Source organism: Microtus pennsylvanicus, chromosome 10 (assembly GCF_037038515.1).
Source record: "Microtus pennsylvanicus isolate mMicPen1 chromosome 10, mMicPen1.hap1, whole genome shotgun sequence".
Classification (NCBI taxonomy): Eukaryota; Metazoa; Chordata; class Mammalia; order Rodentia; family Cricetidae; genus Microtus; species Microtus pennsylvanicus.
In genome coordinates, this window is record NC_134588.1 from 7,142,434 (window position 1) to 7,156,721 (window position 14,288).

Here is a 14,288-nt window from a genome sequence, read left to right on the forward strand (position 1 = left end):
TCAAAGTGCTGGGATTACAGGCAAGAACCATTTCTTTGGCTTTTTTATATAGGTTCAGGCAGATTGAATTTAGGTCTTCGTCGTCACACAGTGAGCATTTTACAGACTGCACCATCTCCCCAAACTGTGAGAAAATGATTTTTAAAATCAGTCTGGTTTTTGAAACACGTAGTAAGATAATCATAAAACAGAAGATAACTCAATATGGCAGTCACAATCAGAAGAGAGAACAATGTATAACGAAATAGTAAGCAACAACAGAGGTCTTCCTGGGGTTGTAGGATGAGAGCTGTGGAATGGGTTTCATGTGCCTTGCAGCCTGGAGGCCTGAGCTCCTGTTCCCTCAATTCCAGAATTGAATCAAAATGCCGTTGTCAGTCTTTCCTTTACAGACATTTCAATAAGCACTAAAAATCTTGTTTTGCTCATTTACTTAACATCAATTTCAGACAGTTTGAACTGTTTGAATGGAGCAACATCATTTGTAATAGAAAATAGCAAATAATTTTTGAAATGATGTATTTTAGGCTTTGGAAGATGTTTTGAGTATTTGCATAAGTAGCCATATGTCTCAAACTCTGGAAATTGCCAAGATTTCAAATAAAATTGTGCATCCCTGATGAACAGATGAGGTGGAAAACTGTAGTAGCTGACAAGAGACTTTGTACTTTGGGGCAGAATCAGGTTCAAGTAGGAAGGCTAGAGTCACTGGCTGTGAGCTCCTGGGAGAGCCACTGACATCCCCTGTGACTCACTTCCCTTAGGTCCAAGATGGGATGGGACTTGCTTCTAGTTCACAGTGTTCTGTTTGATCATATGTGTGCCATGACTTACATTCATGTTTGTACAGGTGCAGATGCATATATGCCATGGCACATAGGTGGGGGCAGGCAACAACCTGATGCTCTCTCCCTTGTTTGAAAATGGGTCTTCTGTGTCTTTCCACCAACTATGTCAGGCACTCTGATCTAAAAATCTGTGAGGACTTCCCTGTCTCTGCATCAAATCTGCCCACCACTGTTCTGTCTGGGACTGCAGATACTCACAGATACCTCTGACTTTCTGTGAGGCCTAAAGCAAGGCCATGCCTCTCAGAGCTTTACCCACCGAGCTATCTCACCAAACTTTCATGGAGTTCTCAAGAATACATGAGATCTTGCTCATGAATTCCTTTGCAGTTGTTGGCACTACAGAGATTCTTATTCTATGTGGCACATGGTAAGACTCTTTTTCCCATCTATTTTACTACACTTACCCCAATAACTTGAATGTGTAGGCTGGAGAAAATAATAGATCTTGTTTTTCTTAATAAAATTATTAACGTAGATTGCAAGGACACTAATAGCCTCTTCCAAGGTAAAACTTCTTCAGACACACCGAGTGTTAGAACTCGCCTTGGAAATTTCTGACCCATCCCACTTCCTGAGGTTTGTACTCTTAGGGGCCCTTGCTGCTGCCACCTCTCCACTTTGTACTGCAGAACCATTTATCATTAGCAAGTTCATCACTGTGCTGAGATAAAATATGCTTCCACGTGTTTTCTGTTCACTGACCCTGATCAGGCCTGCAAGGTAATGCAGAATAAATTGATTTTCTTTTTTAAATGAAGATATCTCCTATACTTGAAGGTGCCTATTTTGGTTCCTTTTAATCTGGTGTATGTCAGGTTTTCTATTTGAAGACCTTCAATCATTTCTCATGTGAAAACATGTGGTAGGGCTCTTTCCAGTGCCTCTTTCCATAACTATGACTTAAGGAGATAGTGAAGGGTGGAAGAGATTGTATCAAGTGCACCTTGATCAAAATCAGAGCAGGGTTGCTCATGTTTGAAAATGCGGAATAAGCAGGTGTCTGGTGGCTTAAGCATGAATATTAGCTCTCCAGCTGAGTGAGCCTCACGTACCCTTAGCTTCCATGCAGTTTGCTTTCCTCCCCATCAGGTGGTTGTTAAGGCTGACACATGCCTCTTGGATCCTATGTCTTCATCTAGTATATTTTCCTTCATGGGATTACAAATTCCACGGAATTTATAACTATGATTGACATACAATAATATGTGCAAACATAATACTAGATAAAGCAAAATGTAATATGCCTTCAATAGAGGAGCCACACCCTGATACATGGCCAACAAGATTTCATTGATTCCTTGAAGAGCTATTTATTGCTATGGACTGGCAGTATAGTTCAGTGGTGCGGTACTTACCTAGAATGCTTGAGACCCTGGATTCCATTCAGGCTTTGGGCTGTTTGGAACGGACGTGATATAACACACAGGGTCCTTGGTTTGCTTTTCAGTATTATATCCAAAAATAAATAATTTTTTGATAAATGTGGTATACCATGAATATACTCTCAGGATTTGCAAAGCAGAGACAGGAGGATTGTGAATTTTAAGGCTACCTGAAGCTGAAATGCTGAGACTCTGGTTCAAAAAGCCCAAGACACAGGGCTGGAAATCAGAAGTAGAATGTTCACTTAGCATCATAGATCCTGGGTTCTATCACTAGCATGGGGAAAAAAAAGTGTTCAGCAGCATTGAGGCAGATATCAAATGCAAAGTTGCTCTTCTAGAACATTATAATAGATCATCTACTAATTGGTTTGGAGGAAACTGTGATTCATTTTTTTTTCAACTGTTCTAGTCATTGTTTTTAGACTGAAGCAGTCCTAGCAATCTCCCAGTCAACTTGCCCCCCCCCCCCCCCCCAAAATGAACTTAGTGGGAAAGGCTTGGTTTTGATAAAGACACATTGACTTACTTCATTATTGTCCCCCAACAGCTTATCTAATTTTTTTACAAATATATAATATGTACAAAATTATTTAGTATTTAAAAACTTCAACTTGAAATATATTCTTTAATATGCAAGCATGGAGTAGTTCTCAGCCGGTACTAGTCTGATCCTTTGGGACATTTGGCCAAGGTTGGAGACAGCTTTTTTTTTTTGTATAAAGCATTCAATTTATTGATCTTTGGGGGAGTGTCACTGTGTTACAATTGAGCCATTAGTCTGGTTGCTTCATCAACATTAGCTGATTCATTTTCATGGTGCTTCAGCTCCTTCTGCACAAATTTCAGAGAAAGGCTTTTTAAAAAGCTTGCAAGTTCTTTCTGTATGTTTACAAAAGCTCTGTTCATTCTGTTGACTTTTTCATCATTCATAATGTTTATCTTCTTAAGAATAGTAGTAACTGGTTTTGCCTTGTTTTTAGCCTTGAAGGTTTTTTGGCTGACTGTATGAAATACATTCCTGGACTTCTGTCCTTTTAATTTGTTCTTGGCCATTGTCTCATAGGCATCACACCAAACCCCTACATTCCACACGGCCACTCAGGCTCTCAGTGACGCCATTCACAAACTCAGGACACAGGACTGGAGACAGTTTTGATTGTCCCAAGTGGTAGTATTAGCATGTAGGCAGGTATGTTGTTATATGTTCTCCAATGTAGAAGGTACTCTCCCAGGCAAATCAGTGGGGTACAATATCAGTAGTGATGGGGTTCTGAGAATTCTTATTAGAAGGAGGCAATGTGATTGAGTTATTAGATTATGTTGGACCTTGAGTCTTAAGTTGGAAACTTGCCTACATTGATGCTTGAGTCTTTGTTTCAGCATGTGTAGTATGATACTAACAGTAACGTGGACAGAAAAGACAATGTGGAATTGATGGGAAATTCTAAACACAGCATCTGGGCCAGAGGTAATGGGATAATTACATAATGATTTTGGTTACTGTATTTTCTTTCTTGCTTGTTAGTATACATTTAATTGACATGAGTAAATATTTAGAAGTGCCCAAGAAGTGTATAACTCTCTCATGTTATTTATTTGTGTATGTGTGTATGTGTGTGTGTTTAAAGAAACAACTAATGGTGGTATATGTTTTTAATCCCAGCCCTTGGGAGGCAGAGGCAGGTAGATCTCAGTGAGTTTGATGCCAATTTGATCTACAGAGTAAATTCTAGGACAACCAAGACGTTCCACAGAGAAACCCTTCTTAAAAAACCACACACACACAGGTAGATAGATGGGTAGGTAGGTAGATGATAGAGAGAGATAGAGATAGAGATAGATAGATAGATAGATAGATAGATAGATAGATAGATAGATAGATAGATAGATAGATTACAGATAGCTAGATAGAGAATCATTCATGTGGAATTTGACCACCCAATGTCAGATAACTCCAGAAATGTCATGATGTTCTCTGTGCTTAACTTGTTGAAATATTCCACCAAGATGAGATGCTGAACTGCCAAATAGAACAATTTTTTTATGATCACTCAAGGTTTTTATTTCCAAATATGAATATGACTCACATTTTTAGACTGAAGTAAATATTACAATAGTCTGTAGCTGAGCAAGTAGGCTAAGATAAAGGTAAGGCAACTAAAATGCTTCAAGCTAGAATATCAACAGAGATGTACTTGGTCACCAGATGTCATTTGCTTTACATAGAATTTCATGATTATAATGTTACTTAATCTTTATTTGCAAGATGAATATTCTTGGGAGTTCTTGCCAATTTGTAGAAAGTATGCTCAAAGATGTGAATTCTTATTCAGTGCATTCTTCTTCAGTGCCCCCTGAAGGCTACATGATTCAGACTTTCAACTGGAATACTTGTTCTGATGTAATGCTGTTGACTGTGCAAATTTGTACTCCAAATAAAACGTCTGCTATAGCAACTCAAGGGTTTACAAAGCAGAAAGCTTGAATCTGCTGGGATAAGTTAATAGGCCAAATGTTTCTGAACCTTAGGATTCCCAAGCTGAAATCACAAACCACCATATGATGGTATGAAGAAGAGAAGTCTTGGGTGGTAATTGTATCACAAAGGTGGGACTCTTCTGAGTGGGATTAGTGCTCTTATATAAGAGCACCTGAAAAGAGTTTGTTTCTGTAATGTGGGAATACCAGAAGAAGATGGCAGTTTGTACTCTCAGAAGAACATGATATTCCAAGTATCCTGATTTCAGACTTCCAGTTTCCAACATCTGTGAGAACTAAATCCCTGCTGTCTATTAGTCACCCAATCTACAGTGCTCTGATACAATATCTAGACAGGCAAAAATATAAGAAAATGTAGAAGCTTGAGTATGGAATAGGCAAAGAATTTTCTGTAGCATCCAATGGTTTTACTTGATCTTTCCATAGGTCTTAAACAGGTCTAAGATTTCCTTAGATACAAAGACTGTTTTTTGTTTTGATAATATTAGCAGACTGATAGGAACCTTCCAAATTTCAAAAACAATACTTTGCCACTGATTGGAATTGAACATGAAAAAGTGTAGCTGGTGACCACCTTGAACCTTCAGCCCTCCTTTCTAGAATTCATGGTATTGGAAGTTACCCAACAATATCAATATCTCCCAGCTACAAACTCTGTGGCCTACAACCGACACCTGCCTGTGACATATACAATAGTGCAATATTGGCACAAGCATTATGGAAGTAATCAACCATTTTGTAAAGCTGGATTTAAGGCTCACTCATGAGATGGAACAATACCTGACACTGTTAAAGTAGACAAGAACCTAAGACTACATAGTTCCAAGCCTAGGAGCAAACCAACCATTATTATTCTCCCGAAGGGACATAGCAATAAAATAAACCGTAATGACATAATGTTCTACCCATAGATAAGTGCATCGCTCATACTTCATCAGGTTTCTTCTTGTGGTAGATGATAATTAACACAGATACTCACAACTGGACAATGTACAGAGACTGAGAGACTTTGAAACACTCAGTTATAAACAGATGCCTTCACCTTCGAGACTCAGGGATCAAGCTAAAGAAGAGGTAAGAAGATGTATGAGCTAGACGGGATGGATGACTCCAAGGAAATGGTGTCGACTGGTGCACACATGAGCTCACAGAGACAGTGGGAGTATGCACAGGGCCTGCAAATGTTGGAGCCAGACAAAATCCCAGCACTGCCAAGCGGAAGTGGAGGCAAAGACCCAGTCTTAACCAAGAATCTACCTGCCATTTATACCTGCTGGGGAAAGGAACATCAGGTTTTCCCAGCAAAGTGTCACAAGAGATGTCAGCACATCCCAGGGAAAGCTCCATGCCCAGGAGTAGATGGGCAACGCAAACACACGCCAGAGTATTCTGTGGACTGGTTTTAAGATATGTCAGCACATCCCAGGGAAAGCTCCATGCCCAGGAGTAGATGGGCAACGCAAACACACGCCAGAGTATTCTGTGGACTGCTTTTAGATTTGCTTTGTCTTACTATTTTTTGTTTGTTTGTTTGTTTCCCTTCTGTTTGTTTATTTTTATTTTCTCTTTTGTTTTGATTTTCAGAAATTTTGGACATGAATTTGGGTGAGTAGAGAAATAAAGAGAATGTGGGAGGGTCTGGGGGAAAAGAAAACATGATCAAAAGAAAAAAATTAAATAAATAAAAAACCTTTACACATCTAGATAAAGTGTCTTTTAAGTGAAATTCCTTTAGCCAATTCATCATAAAATTATTGAATGAAATTATATCTGTTGGTTTATAAACATGTTATGACAGGCAAATCTACCATTTGTAGTAAATACAATTTGACTCTCTATTTGGCCTTGACAGACATTTCCTAGACATTGACTTTATCATGGCTATGCTATAAAATACACTCTTCTTTTAGAGAGCTATATCGATTATTTTATTCACAGATTTTAAATAAATGTATCCAAAATGTCTAGTCTTGGGTATACTGAAAATGTCTATCCAAAAATTACACAAGCTGGATTTAATAAACTATCTTTTAAATTATTGGTATGAAGTAGAAATCAAAATTTGGTTTGCACAAAGATCCTTAGCACAGAGTAAGTGAGCTGTACCACACATCTTTCTGTGCTTTGACCACAGCCCAGTAACAACCTTCTCTGGAAGCAATGGGGAATTAAATCTCCATGCTAATTCTACTGGACTTTCTTCTGACTGCTGGATCCCAATTATACCAACATATTACACTATGTACTGTTCTCTGGAAAATGCCAAAGCCACCTTGCTCATCCAACATTTAAATGAGGCCAGACCTTAGAAACATGAGATACAATTTACTTAGAACATTTTAGTTCCTCAGATACACCTGTTTCCCAAACTTAGGATGGATAACTAAGGCAGCTTATCTTACCATAAGGCATGTACCAGAACAGGTGTTCAGAAGGGCATGGCCACAATGACATCACATGAGTGGGAAGCCTGCAGTTTCCCTGGTGCTCACAGATGTTACATGCAGGGCTACAGTTTTGTAGTTGAGCCTGAAAACTGGCCATGTGTCACAAAAGCTATGTGACCACCAGATGTAGCCCTTGCCACAGAAGGAGATGATCATTTATTAATTGCCCTTCTATTACTTGATACAGAGAAGGACATGTAGTAATTTAGTGAATATGGTCTGATTAGGACTCACTGCTTAGAAGGTGGGTGCTTGACAACTAGAAAACGATCAAACAATAGCATCTCCTTTATTACAGAGAAATATTGAACATTTCAAACAGCTTATTTGGATATAAGCACATTCAGTAGCCAAGCTACAATTAAAAATATCAAAATCTTTAACTTGAAGCTTTTCTACTCTCTCGTCTACTCCATGTCCACACTAGAATATCAGCAATGGTTATTACAGTTATTTGTGTACACATCTTTCCTGTTTAAAAAAATAACATGACAGTTTTGGAATCTGGCTTTAAATATAGTAAATACATCTAACTTGAACATGCCATTGATTTAATTTTACTTTATAAAAAAGGTCAAAACTAAAAGTCTAGACTTCAAAGAAACATTATTTGCTGTGGGACAATGGTCTGTACCCTGTCACTTGTATTTTAAATGAATGCTGATTGGCCAGTAGCCAGGCAGAAAGTATAGGTGGGGTGACTAGGCAGGAAGTAGAGGTGGGGCAAGGAGAACAGGAGAATTCTGGGATGATAACTTAGAGCATCATTGGAGCTCTGCCAATAGGAAGGTAGGTAACTGTGGGAGATGATGGGGATGTTCATTTTCTTCCTCTTGTGTATGGGTGTTACTCTTCCTACATGTGTTATATTGTCCTGCTAATTTTCTTAAATATTATTTAGCTTTTTAAATGATCTAAAAATTTTGAGAGCTGGGAGTGAATCTCAGTGGTAGAGTATTTTCATAGTACCTGAACAAGTACATAAGATAAAACATTGTCTCAATCTTGGGATGTAGAAACAGGTGAATCGCTGTGAGTTTGAGGTCAGCCTAGTCTACAGAGCTAGTTCTAGAAAAGCCAAGGATACACAAAGAAACACTGCCTCAAAAACAAAATCAAAAACAGAAAATAAAAAAGAAGAATATTCTACACGTCAAAAAGTAAAATTCTAGTTATATATGAAGGAAGATCTAGGAACTAAAACTGTAATCTCTCTTATAATAGATGTCTCTTTTTTCTTAGGGGATAACTGTATTCATCTGCATATGTTCTAAATTCAGATTGTCAAACTGTCTTAAAAATTTTTAAAACAAACAAACAATATAAAAACCATCATTCTAGGAATTTCAAGTATGTTTTTATTATATTCTGTTCATGTATTTGGTGTTCATATATGTTTGTCTCTGTGTGTGTGCTCACATGACCCGGCATGTGTATATGGAGATCAGGAGATAATTTTCAGAAGACGGTTGTTACTTTCAATCATGTGGGCCAAGGATCAAACTTAGATCATCAGGCTTGGTAGCAAGCATCTTTATCAACTTAGCCTTCTTGCAACCCCTGTGTATACTGTTGACATGAATGCTTTAGTGAGGGACTTTACCTGAACAATGTTTATGTCTTTTGGAAAGATGAGTGGAATTATTGAAGCTTTATTTATCTTAAAAAGCAACCAAGGTTTGTAGCTTCTATATTCTTTCTCTGTGCATTGATGTACTTCCAAACCAATTGCCCTCTAATGTATGATCTCTTAAACATTTAGACAGTCTTTGAAGGGAGTTGGGCCATTTTCATTTTGTGTTGTATTAAGCAATGCTTTAAGTAGAGTGTTCCCAGGGTTCTAAAATTATCAGTCTATGTGTAATTAGGAATGTTCTCAACTAGACCATCTTGGTTAAGAAGAGATGGGTGGATTATTCTGGAAAACTATTTAGCAAGCTACAAATAGCAATTAAATGTGAAAAGACTAAATTTCTCTTTAAAATGGGTTGTTGCCATAAGTTAACATGGCAATGTGACTTTCTATTTTTAATTGCTGTAGAAAGTGCATTTTGTGAAGTTGAATTTTTTTCCTGCTGAGAGCTAGATAATTCCATATTTTGAACCATTTACATTTTGTAAAATTCAGCAAGTGTTCTGCCTTTGTGCTACCTTTTGATTCATAGTGTGTAAGAAATGCAAAGGTTAGTAAAGATACTATCATCCTCCTTAAAAAGAGAGACAAGATGAATATCTTGGAGAAATTGAGTATTTCTCTCCACGAGATTGCATGACCTTATCGTATTTCATTATGCTTTCTCTATAACCGTGCTTTTTATTCCCAGAACAATTATACTTAACATTGACACTTAAAGATAGTCCATTTTAAATTCAAGCAGAAGGAACTTTGATCCATATTCTATGCCAATATTAGTATTGTGGAAGTACAATCTGGTGAATACACAAGTCTCCAGTTGCATGTCTTGACCACCATGGGTCTCCTGCCATCTGTGATCCTAACATCTGTCTTTTCATAAGGAACTGATAACAGTCCCATATTTTAGTTAATAATACTATGTCACAGTATGTTGCCTCTAACAACTACAGATACTCTATTGCTTTAACCACCTTGGTCATTAAAAATGCATTTTTTGCCTCTAAATTGCAGAGGGAAATAGAAAGGAGGGGATGTCTTCAATGCATGTGAAGTTTTAGTCACTGTGCAAAATTTATTTCGAAAAGAAAATTAATAAATGGCAAGAATAGAAATTTTTCTCCTTGAACTTCAAATCTCTGTGAAAAAAAAAAGTGTTGGAGAAGAACAAGAGTCTGGCGACATTTGTACATATTTTGATTGAAACAGTGGAAGTAACTCCTAATATCTTACTAGCTAATACTAGTTATTGAGTGCAAGCATTGATACTATAGTTTTATATGTTGGTTTTAAAACATGAAAAATCTTGTCCCCAGTCAAAATAGAAGGTGCAGGAGGGCACATCTTGACTCTCTGCTCTTCCAAGATTTCTCGTCCCCTGAAACCTTAACTATGATTTTTTGGAAGTGCCACCAACAGGAAAAGAGAAGAGCAAATGAGCATAGTAAATGCCACTTTCTTATGTCCCCAATTGCTCTTATTTCTGTTGCCTTGCAACCCTGATCGCAGCGTTGCAGGTCAGAATGAACAGTCAGCTGTAATATTCTAGTCACATCACCTCACAATGAAATCTTTATCCTGTGTTTACAGCCCTCTTTGGCAGAGGCTGTTCTGCTGTCTCCAAACTAAGAAGAACCGCCCTTTGGCTCCTCTCAGCATCAGCTGCCTGAGTTTCAGGCTGGGCTGCCAACAATCAGACTTCCTTTTCTTCCAAAGTAGACTTCTTCTACTTTTTTAAGAGTGAAAAGACCTATTCTCACCCCCCCGACATATTCAGACTGATTTATGTCCTACAGCAGCTCTTCCTTCCGTATCTCTTTACATTTTCCCTCCTTCCATAGACTGGTATTAGACAAACCACATTTAAAGTCCAAAATTGTACAAACACATAAATAAATAAATAAATAAATAAATAAATAAATAAATAAATAAAATGCTTAAGCAAACAGTACCCCACCACTATGAGGGGGGAAAATGTAAGAATTGGTTTATGGGTAGAGAGCAATCAAGGCAATCTTTCTATAACTTCTACAGCAGGGAAAGAAATAAATGATTCTCAGTGGTTCTCTTGATGAAGTCCAGCTATTGATTTAAATCCATCGACAGCTGTAGACTGAGAAGCTCCAGAACTGGAGGAAAATTGAGAAACACCCCAGGGTCTGAAAGCAGACTGCTGAATCCTCTGTAAGAAAGAGAGAAGTTCTTCCGGAGCAAAGGTCAGGAGCAGACACTACTGTCATTTAAGGTCTCCTGATAGAGGTGGCCAAAGGGCCTTCTTAGATACCTCACACCATCTGACAGAGTCTCCTGAAATCTGAGAACACAGACAACCAATGCTGGCTCCTTAGCCCTGTGCTGCTCCACTGATCACTCCAGAACTCTTAACTGTTCTCGAAAGACTTTGCATCTTATCCCCCATCCAGTCTTGAAACCCTAACTGACTTCTCTTAAGAATCCTCAATTTCTCCTCTCAACCCCCAGCACTTACAACAGTAATACTCTCTGGAGAGAACTGGCTCATAAAATTTCCCAGAAGAGAAAGGTAGAAGGGGGTGGTTCAGTAGTACAAATATTGATTAAATTCCCTCAACAACTCTCTCCAAATTAAAGATATTTTTCCACAGGTATCCACAAGAATGTCAAGAATGCTAAGTCATTTTTATGATTGTACTTTGCTTTCCCATTTTAATGTCACATTGCCACATGGCACACATGCTAAAAATGTACCTCCTTAACCTGCAAGGTAGTAAGCTTTTCACAGAACATTAAGATTATGTGTTTCATAGACTGTCCTTTTTTAGTATGCTCAAAGTACTTTTTAAAATTCAAAGTTAGAAACCCTGTCTTGACAGCCCCCCTACCCCACTCTCCCCAAAAAACAAAGTTGGACCATGCTATGAGAACAGTCCTATCAGGAAAGGCTGCTAAATGCATTGGCAAATCAGAAGCACAGGAAAGGTCACACCAAAGTCAGTGACCATAAGCACCACAGACTCTAAGATTTGAGTGTATCATTCGTGTCCCATTCTTGCTTCGTTTGTCTCTCTTCTCTGGCAGGAAAGGATGTGGCCGGCTCTGAGGTTTGACCTCATCTCCTGCGCTCAGTAACTGCCTGGCTGTTTCTCCCTCACTCCTGCCTTGTTTTCTGCTTCATCAGCAGGGCCAAGACTGCACCCTGGAACGGATGTGATCAAGGGCTAAGCCAAGAGGGGAGCAACCATCCTCATGTGTCCTTGAGGCTTCTTCCTGTCTCTAAAGGGAAGGTTGCCCCTACTAGGGAGCATACTCTCAAGACTGAAGGGGTCATGCAACTGCAGGCAAACGACAAACCCATGCTGTAGAAACAGAGGGGAAAGCTGGGCCAAGTGCAGGGTTGGCTCAGGCTCTGCCTCCATCATAAGAGACAGGAAGGCAAGTGCTTAGGAATGCAGTGAGCAACTACAAGCAGGGGTGCCTGCGCATTACAGTTAGGACTTTCTGTCCTTCTGCTCTCAGCTAGACTCAGTCCTCGGCCAGATCCCAGACACCAAAATTCTGGGGGCATTTATTTCCCTCGATGTAGACAGCTCAGAGACCAGAGGAAGTCTGGGTACATTAAGTGGGGGACAGCGGCTGCAGACTCAATTTCCATGCTATTACAGTGGTCAAACCCCCAGTCCTTCTGATGTCCACGCCAGTTAAAAACAAAACAAAACAAAAAAACCCAAACCAAACGAAAACAAAAAAAAACGGTCTTAATAATAATCATTGCAATTCCACAGTAAACTCTGAATCTACTCAGCGTCGAACTCCTCTGTTCTCCTGTGCTTCACTTCCTCCCTGCTTAGCTAGGTTCAGCTCGGAAAGGACTGTGGCACTGCCTTGAAGCTGCCCTCCACATTCCAGCTGCCACAGCGTGGAGGCCAACTCAGTCTGCCTTATTGCCTAAGACAGGTCGAGGCTTTGCGGAGGCGTTTTCTTTGCAGATCTGAACGTTTCACCTTATCTGACCCCCTCCACTCGCCCCCTCACCTCCCGGTTCTATCCAAACATCACCACCAGACAAGCAGAGCTCAAACCACCGGCGCGCAATTCAGAGCTTTCCTAGGGAGTGCTAGGACTGGAAGACAAGAAATCCGGGGAGTTGGTGATGTCCGGCAGGTGGCAGAGACTAGAGTCACCACCACATTCTCCTCCCACCGCCAAGCTCTGGTGCGGGGATGCCTCGCACCCCAGAGCCACGATCGGTCGGTAGGTGCTTGCACCTCCCCAAAGCCTCAGGCTCCGATGCTCTGCTCCAGGCACAGCTACCTCCTTGGAGACTCAAGCAGCCTTTCTTTTGGCAATATGAGGGAGACGCCACTGACTGTGAAAGAAGCGAAGGGCTTCGGTCAAGCGCCTGTACCCCGCGCTCCCCTTTTTACAGCCACTTGGTGCGCACACTCCGGGTACCCAGCGTACAGCACAGTCTACCTGCCCCGCTGTCTAGCTGCGCAGTGGTTTTCTGAATCCCAGGCCAGTAACCTAGCTGAGGTAATCCCCTTTTGATCCCTTTCCCCCAAAGTCCCAGAAAGTGGAGCTCAGTCCGGCAGGGAGTACCCCTCGTACCCCCCTCCCCCCGCCCTGACAGCGGATAGTAGAGGAGGAGAAGGTGCGGCGCGGAACCGAAACGCGCGGTGTGCTCGTGGCTTTTCCAGAGTGACCTCCGGTGTGTGGGGACAGACGCGCAGGAACCAACAACCCCAGCCCTCTGATTTACCTGACACAGCCAGAGACTCCCCGGAGAGGTTGAGACTCCTCCGTGGCGGATGTCCAGTTCACATCGCTGCCTTCCTCTTTGGGCGAACGTGTTATCCCAAGTCTCTCGCCCCAGCTAGCGTCGCTGCCCCCACCCCACCCCCCTTCCCCCCAAGTCAAAAGTGTCACAGCTCTGCTGCCTTCGGATGTTTCCAAAGTCTCCGCGTGATCGCTAGGAGTTGAGAGCTGGTGACAAGCACTGCAAACCCGGTGATGTCCGAGGTTCCAGCTCTCCGCAGGGAGAGTGAGAAGAACCGCCTGGTCCTCCTGGTCACAGGCCCCGGAGCCCCGCGCGCGGTCCGCTTCTTCCCCTCCCTCGCGTCTTCCCTAGCCCGAGCGGCTGCGCCTGCCTGTACCACGGGTCTTGGTTCCCCTGCTCATGAATATTCTGACAGAGGCTAATGCTGTTGAAGTAAATTGAATTAGCCAATTGGTGCCAGGAATGTGCGCTCGCTCCTTCTTTCTGAGCTGTCTGGAACCCCACCAGAAGAAAGCAATTAACGTCCGGTTGGCACCCTATGGTTTAGACCAGCGAGGGGCAAAATGGGTTAATTCCTTAAATGCCATTTTAAAATCACATTTAAATATTTAACTCCTTTATTAGATGGGGGAGTTAGAAAGTGCTAACCCAGAGTGCAATGAAAGAGAACAAAGGGCAGGGGGGACGCTGGTGTGTGTGTGTGTGTGTGTGTGTGTG

The 14,288-nt window shown here is 41.0% G+C and overlaps 1 protein-coding gene and 1 pseudogene across 2 annotated transcripts in view; both read right to left on the bottom strand.

The window, feature by feature from the left end:
- Positions 1 to 13,929, bottom strand: part of Cdh20 (cadherin 20) — a 244,441-nt gene extending 230,512 nt beyond the window's left edge. The window contains exon 1 of one of the 2 annotated variants that reach the window (XM_075987654.1): positions 13,554 to 13,929. The gene's annotated coding sequence lies outside the window, so the exon portion shown is untranslated. The remainder of the gene's footprint in view (positions 1 to 13,553) is intronic. The other variant, XM_075987655.1, reaches the window with a different exon arrangement.
- Positions 2,949 to 3,370, bottom strand: LOC142858204 (ribosomal biogenesis factor pseudogene; annotated as a pseudogene).
- Positions 13,930 to 14,288: the final 359 nt, after the last annotated feature.